Genomic DNA, 7,195 nt, shown 5'->3' with positions numbered 1-7,195 from the left:
AAAAATCCTCTAACCTTACATATGGAAAAATCCTCCTTTGAGTTATTTGCCAGGAAGTTCACAAAGGCTTGTAGTGCTAGGACTACGGGGAATGGGTATAAACTGGAAAGGGGCAGATTTTGACTAGACATAAGGAAGAATTTCTTCCTGCTGAGGGCGGTGAGGCACCGGCACAGGTTGCCCAGGGAAGCTGTGGCTGCCCCATCCCTGGAGGTGTTCAAGGCCAGGTTGGATGGGGCCTTGGGCAGCCTGATCCCATGGGAGGTGTCCCTGCCCATGGCAGGTGTCTGGAACTGGATGATCGTCAAGGTCCCTTCCAACCCAAACTATTCTATGATTCTAAGTTGTGATAATCAAGTTTTGAAGCGCTACTTAAACTGCACCAGAAGCCCCCCTGACCCCTTCCACTCCTGTCAGCAGCCAACCTCCACAGTGACTGCTGGAATGGCCAAGGCAAGGGGCAACTCTCCCCAACAGATAGTCACAACATGGAACAAATTCTGAGGCTCCTCCCCGAGACCCCTTCCCAAGTCCCCCAATTTAAGATTTCTGCTTTTCAAGATCCAAAACATTTTTGCTTTTGTGGACAAAATTAATTCCATGTAAAGATTAAAAATTAGATCAACAATGTATTTCTGTCTGGCCCTTTCACCCTGGGTTATCTTCTCAGACAGCTCCATCCATGCTTACCACCTTACAGTGACACTTTCACTGTCGGATAGGTAGTACTCCAGCAAACACCATTCAGCACCTGGCAAGCAGATGCCTTTGCAGGTAGGGCGATATAATGAATACAGAGAAAAAGGCAATTAATATTTTCCAGAAGGACCACCTGTAATCAGTGTGCCAGAAATCCAGCCTGGCAACTGTGGCAACTTCTCCCCTTTCCTGGTCTGAGTAATTTCTTCTGCAACTTTCTTTAGACAGCAGCACGTATTTCACATAATGGCATCAGTTCCTACTTAATGGATATCCTTCTGCTGTGGAAGAGTGTTCAGTTAGACTGAGCTGAATCAGTCAATGAAACTGATAATTGTAGTTATGTCATCTATTTACCAGTGGTTGAATGAGTGTGCCTTGGCAGTGGAGCAAAAGTCTCTTCCTGGGATTCCTCAATTCCATCCATACTTAAAATTACTTAAAAGTGATTTTAAGTAACAATTAGTGTCTCAGATATCAGAAACTCTTATTAGCATCCTGGAAACCCTGCAGGGATTCTGTACTGCTGCAAGAACCATTGCAGTGTGTGTTAAAGTAACCACAGAGAAGTGTGGGCAGAGAGTATTCTATAAACTCTTAGAGACTACGGAAATGGCCGGGCCCAGAGGGTGGTGGTAAATGGTGTGAAATCCAGCTGGAGGCCAATGACAAGTGGTGTCCCCAGGGCTCAGTGCTGGGTCCAGCCCTGTTCAATGTCTTTATCAATGACCTGGATGAAGGCATCGAGTGCACCCTTAGCAAGTTTGCGGACGACACTAAGCTGGGTGGAAGTGTCGATCTGCTGGAGGGTAGGGAGGCTCTGCAAAGGGATCTGAACAGGCTGGACCACTGGGCAGAGTCCAATGGCATGAGGTTTAACAAGGCCAAGTGCCGGGTCCTGCACTTGGGGCACAACAACCCTGTGGAGTGCTACAGACTGGGAGAAGTCTGTCTAGAAAGCTGCCTGGAGGAGAGGGACCTGGGTGTGCTGGTTGACAGCGACTGAACATGAGCCAGCAGTGTGCCCAGGTGGCCAAGAAGGCCAATGGCATCTTGGCTTGTATCAGAAACGGCGTGACCAGCAGGTCCAGGGAGGTTATTCTCCCTCTGTACTCGGCACTGGTGAGACCGCTCCTCGAATCCTGTGTTCAGTTCTGGGCCCCTCACCACAAGAAGGATGTTGAGGCTCTGGAGCGAGTCCAGAGAAGGGCAACAAATCTGGTGAAGGGGCTGGAGAGCAGGTCTTATGAGGAGCGGCTGAGAGAGCTGGGGTTGTTTAGCCTGGAGAAGAGGAGGCTGAGGGGAGACCTCATTGCTCTCTACAACTTCCTGAAAGGAGGTTGTAGAGAGGAGGGAGCTGGCCTCTTCTCCCAAGTGACAGGGGACAGGACAAGAGGGAATGGCCTCAAGCTCTGTCAGGGGAGGTTTAGGCTGGACATTAGGAAAAAATTCTTCACAGAAAGGGTCATTGGGAACTGGAAAAGGCTGCCCAGGGAGGTGGTTGAGTCACCTTCCCTGGAGGTGTTTAAGGCACGGGTGGAGGAGGTGCTGAGGGGCATGGTTTAGTGTTTGATAGGAATGGTTGGACTCGATGATCTGGTGGGTCTCTTCCAACCTGGTGATTCTATGATTCTATGATCCTAAACAATAAAGCAATTTATTATCAAAGGCTGGTGAAAGGCCAACAGCACTGCTACATTCAGTCAAGTTTAGACGTTCCTTCATTTTCATCTTATTCTTTTTACCTTATTCCAAGACTAGAAAATTAATTCACCATAAGAGTTCCAAACATATGATACGTACCTGTTGCACAGGCAGGCAATTGAGCCCTCCGGTAGCTGGAGGAATATTCACTCATCTCTGAAGGGCCACATGTTGGTCAAAGGAGATAAGAAATTGTATAAAATTTCTCTTCCTTGCTGGCATAATGTGTTCAGAAGAATTAATACAAACAACAGCAAATACCTTAAAGAAAATTTAAATATATAAAACCAAAGTAAAATAAAGAAAGGCTTGTTCAGAATGTAGTGTGTTTTCCTGCCTGTTCAGTATCGCTTTCTACAATACAGTTGTAAGAGACAATTAAAATTACTAATACAGCCAGTTTACAAGCTTGTAGCTAATATAACAACATCTTGGGTTCTTTCCACTTTTCTTCCTGCTTAATATGTCTGCCAGAAAAGGAACAACTGCTTCTAGATGCTTAACCTTGTAGTGAGTGTTCAGTCAGTGCTATGAATGATTTTGTACAACCACTCAATACTTGAATGCCATGGGTTTGATATGATTAATATTCCTCTTGCTGTATGGCAAAATGACCATGTAATCATACCAATATAACCTTTCTGACATGGTAGATCCTATTCACTCAGTACGAACAAGCTATCAAGTAACTGCAGATAGAAACTGTGTCTTCTAAGAGAGAAAAGCAAGAGTTTCTGAACAGTACAGCCCGAGCACATCATTTGTGTCTGCCCACCTGACGAATAAACTTCTTATTTCCAAATGCCCTATGTCCTCCTATTTTTGCCTTTGTCATTGGGAACCCCTCTGTTCTTGCTGGAGTCAAAGTAAAGTATATCCACAAAAATTGTAAAGAAACACATTTTAAATGAATTTCCATTTGGGTTTGAGTCCCTAAGACACATGCTAAGAAGACTTTTTATAGGCATTTGTTTGGGTGTTTACTGATGCTGAGTATTGCACCTGAAGCAAGCCACACAAGCATTTCTTCATGGCTAAGCCTAAATGCTGTGAGTTGAATATGCAGGTAGTGTTTGAACCACTTTTCATAGGAGTTACCTGAATGAAACATTACGGGGCCAAATGTTTGTGGCTCCAAGCCTCACAGGTCTATTACATTGCATTTAATATGGCACCTAGTTCTTTATTTCATCAGAGTTATCATAAATATTAGTCACTTAAATCAATCTTTGCACTTCACCATTTGCCCTCAGTCATAGAATCATAAAATCATAGAATAACTAGGTTGGAAGAGACCCACTGCATCATCGAGTCTGTCCAGGCCAGAGGCTGACAGTTTCTGAAGCAGAATGCTGTGAGAAACTGTGTCAAAGGATTTGCATTCACACATCTGTACCTTGATCCAAATACTCATGAGCACGTTATGGACAAATTGGAGTTATACATGTTTTAGGATTACGGTAACATATACGGTTTGGCCTAGAAGGCAAGTGGTTGCACCTGGTGGCAGGTGAGCTAGTTTCAGTCTGGTCACATGGAGTAGCAGTACCTTAAGGAAGAGTGGAAGAAGACAGCACCATAACCTTGCTTTCCAAGTTGTTTCCACAGGGCTCTTGCAGCCTTACCCTGTGTCTTTGGCCTTTGCTGCTCATTACCTGGCTGCATTCACACCGACCTGCCTCCCGAGGAGGTCATCTGGCCTCCAGTATGGTTATAGAGTAGAGATGCACAACATCACAGCCCTGAACAGACAGGGGATGAAGCTAACTACAGAATTCCTGAGCCTTAACCCAGTCCAAGAGGATACATGCATGATGTATCTATGTAAAAACTGTCTACTCCCTTCGACACTTCAAGCTTAAGATGTGTTGTTTGTAGGCACCTCTGCAGCACCACATATAATTTATAGCTGATGAAATGTAACACATAAGCGTAGCTGACACTGATAAAATAATTGGTCTCCAGATAGTTAAACAAATAATTCTGTCCTTGCAAAGTTTATGCAACAGTTGGAAAAAGAGCAAATACATGCATTGGCTATGCCTTCAGGAAAAGCTAACATTTACATTCTGTTTTTAATACAACTTGTAACAAACAAAATAAATAAAAAGTGAATTTCAATACAAAGACCCATCTTATGACAATTAAATTTTTAGAGTACAAGTAGGGATATTTGCTTTTGGATGGGTTTGGAAGATATGGGTTTACATCTGTAAAGTTTAAAAATGCTCATAGGTCTGCTTCTGCCATGGGTAAAAAATGTAGTTGCATTATACTTGGCATTTTAAAAATAATTTATTTTATAATTATTAATTATGTTGTTGTTGTTTGAAGTACTTTTGATTTGTTAACAACTCTCCTATATAAGAAACTTCCAAGAAATGTATTTTTTGAGGTCTGTGTCCTTGCTGTGCATTAATCAGCAATGCGTCAAGATGACTCCTAGCATATAAAATTACCCCACCCTGTAAAAGTCTTCCATTTATAAGAACATGCGAAAACAATCATGGAGAAAAATAGTCAAAAGGGCTCATCTTACCCCTATCTACATTAAGAGAGGAAATGCAACTACTGCAGGTGCACTGCCTGAAAGAATCTATAATTCATGTGTAACTGGCTATGTTTCAAGTTGATTAGAGTCCTTTGAACTAATCTAGCAATTTGGCATAGGCAATCTAGTTCCATAAAGCCAGAAATGCCAGGCATATTAATGGTATGATTTTTTTTCCCCCAGACTTCTCCATTTCAGATTCAGAACAGAGAATTCTAGGGAAAGCAGAAGTGCTAGGAGAAAGCAGTTCATAGATCCCAAATATTTTTCTTCTGAGTATCTGGGGGTACGGGCCAAATATGAGCCAGCAATGTGCTCAGGTGGCCAAGGAAGCTGACAGCATCCTGGCTTGTATCAGAAATCGTGTGACCATCAGGACCAGGGAAGCGATTGTCCCCCTACATTTGGTGCTGGTGAGGCTGCACCTTGAGTAATGTGCTCAGTTTTGGGCCTCTCAGTATAGGAAAGACATTGAGGTGCTGAGTGCATCCAGAGAAGGGCAACAAAGCTGATGGAGTGTCTGGAGCACAAGTGGTATGAGGAGCAGCCGAGGGAACTGGGGTTGTTTAGCCTGGAGAAATGGAGGCTGAAAGGAGACCTTATTGCTCTCTACAGTTACCTGAAAGGAGGTTGTAGTAAGGTGGGTGTTGGTCTCTTCTCCCAAGTGACAAGTAATAGCATGGGAGGAAATGGCCTCAAGTTGCATCAGGGGAGGCTCAGATTGGATATTAGAAAAAATTCTTTACCAATAGGGCGGTGAAGTATTGGAACAGGCTGCCCAGGGAAGTGGTGGAGTCACTGTCTGTGGAGGTGTTCAAAAAAGCATGTAGAGGTGGCATTTTGGAACATGGTATAGTATGCACAGTGGTGTTGGGCTAATGGTTGGACTTGATGATCTTAGAGGTCCTTTCCAACCTTAATGATTCTATGGTTCTATGATCAGTACTTGAAATTAATACATGCCTTGACACCAAGAGCTGTGCAGGTAAGATTGTCTTCAGTATAAACATGCATTAAAAAAAGGATCACGGGGATCAAACTAAGAATTTTTACCTTTTCTCTTCTTGCTAGGCAGCAGCTGAATGAGAACAAAGATGAGTTTTAAGGCTGCAAATGGCACCACAGCAGCTCAGAGAATGTGGAATGATATTTCTTTTTACTGCACTTCAGCTTATGAAGCCAGTTTTGAATTAGAAAGTAAGAGCTTATACACCCTGGGGAAAATTAAATGCACTAACATGGCATTTTTCAGCAGAAGATGGTTAGATTAGACAAACAAGTCTACAACAGCACAACTTTTCAACAGTGTCAGGTGGCAGAGAGTTCATCCGCTGTACTCACTTGGGGTCAAATACCAAGACCAGTCACAGTTTATTACTGTTGCAGAAGACGGGATATGGAAATATAAGGCAGAGGGCTGCAGGAAAACAAGGGGTAGGTAATCTGTCAGCTGAGGAAATGGTGGCTACAAGAACTAGAAACTCTCCCTGCCTCAGACAGGTTCCTTGGCCATTTCTAGATGAGTTACCTGCACGTCTACATTTGGCTGATGATGGCTTTGAAGCACCTGGTAGAAGACGTTTAGGTTATAGCTTTATAGAAGCACCAAACAGTCAAACCAGCAAATTAATACTGCTGGAGCAGTTAGTTAAAATAGAAAGTATTCTAATCCAATGTCAAGGTCAATTGGGATTCAGAAAGTTGAAGCAAATCGTAGCAAAAAGTTCCTAGGTCCCTCAAAATAGTATCTCTTCATCTTTAATGTGCACTGTTATGATAATGATTTTTGCAAAATATTCAGAGGCTACAGTAAAGCTGCCCCAAAAAGCCTCGCGAGGTAGCCTGCAGCCCTGAAATCAGCACACTGTCTGGGTTGTGCAGTGATAAATGCGGCTCATAGTCACAAACTTAGGCTAGGAAATGTAGAGACCAGTTTTATTCCCAGATGCTGTCCTGCGTTTACACTGACGAAGTGCTAGTCCCATGGGAAAACCAGTATGCAGTCAACCAATTAAATCATCACATAATACACATTGAGTGGGGGGAGGGGAAGAGGGGGCTGAACTATGCTTCCAAAGGCAGCCTTAGGTCTGGATTTGCCCAGCTTTTGAGAGTTTAACTTTGTAAACATAATGGTGTTCTTCTGACTATTTTTTAATGATGTAAATTCATATTCCACATTGTTGTGTTAATTTTTGTTCTCTCTGACTCATTTGTGTTCAGCACGTATGTCGGGTGAGT

This window comes from Phaenicophaeus curvirostris, chromosome 1 (assembly GCF_032191515.1).
Source record: "Phaenicophaeus curvirostris isolate KB17595 chromosome 1, BPBGC_Pcur_1.0, whole genome shotgun sequence".
NCBI classification, from domain to species: Eukaryota; Metazoa; Chordata; class Aves; order Cuculiformes; family Cuculidae; genus Phaenicophaeus; species Phaenicophaeus curvirostris.
The sequence above is the reverse complement of the archived record's forward strand: the minus strand, read 5'-3'. Positions refer to the sequence as shown.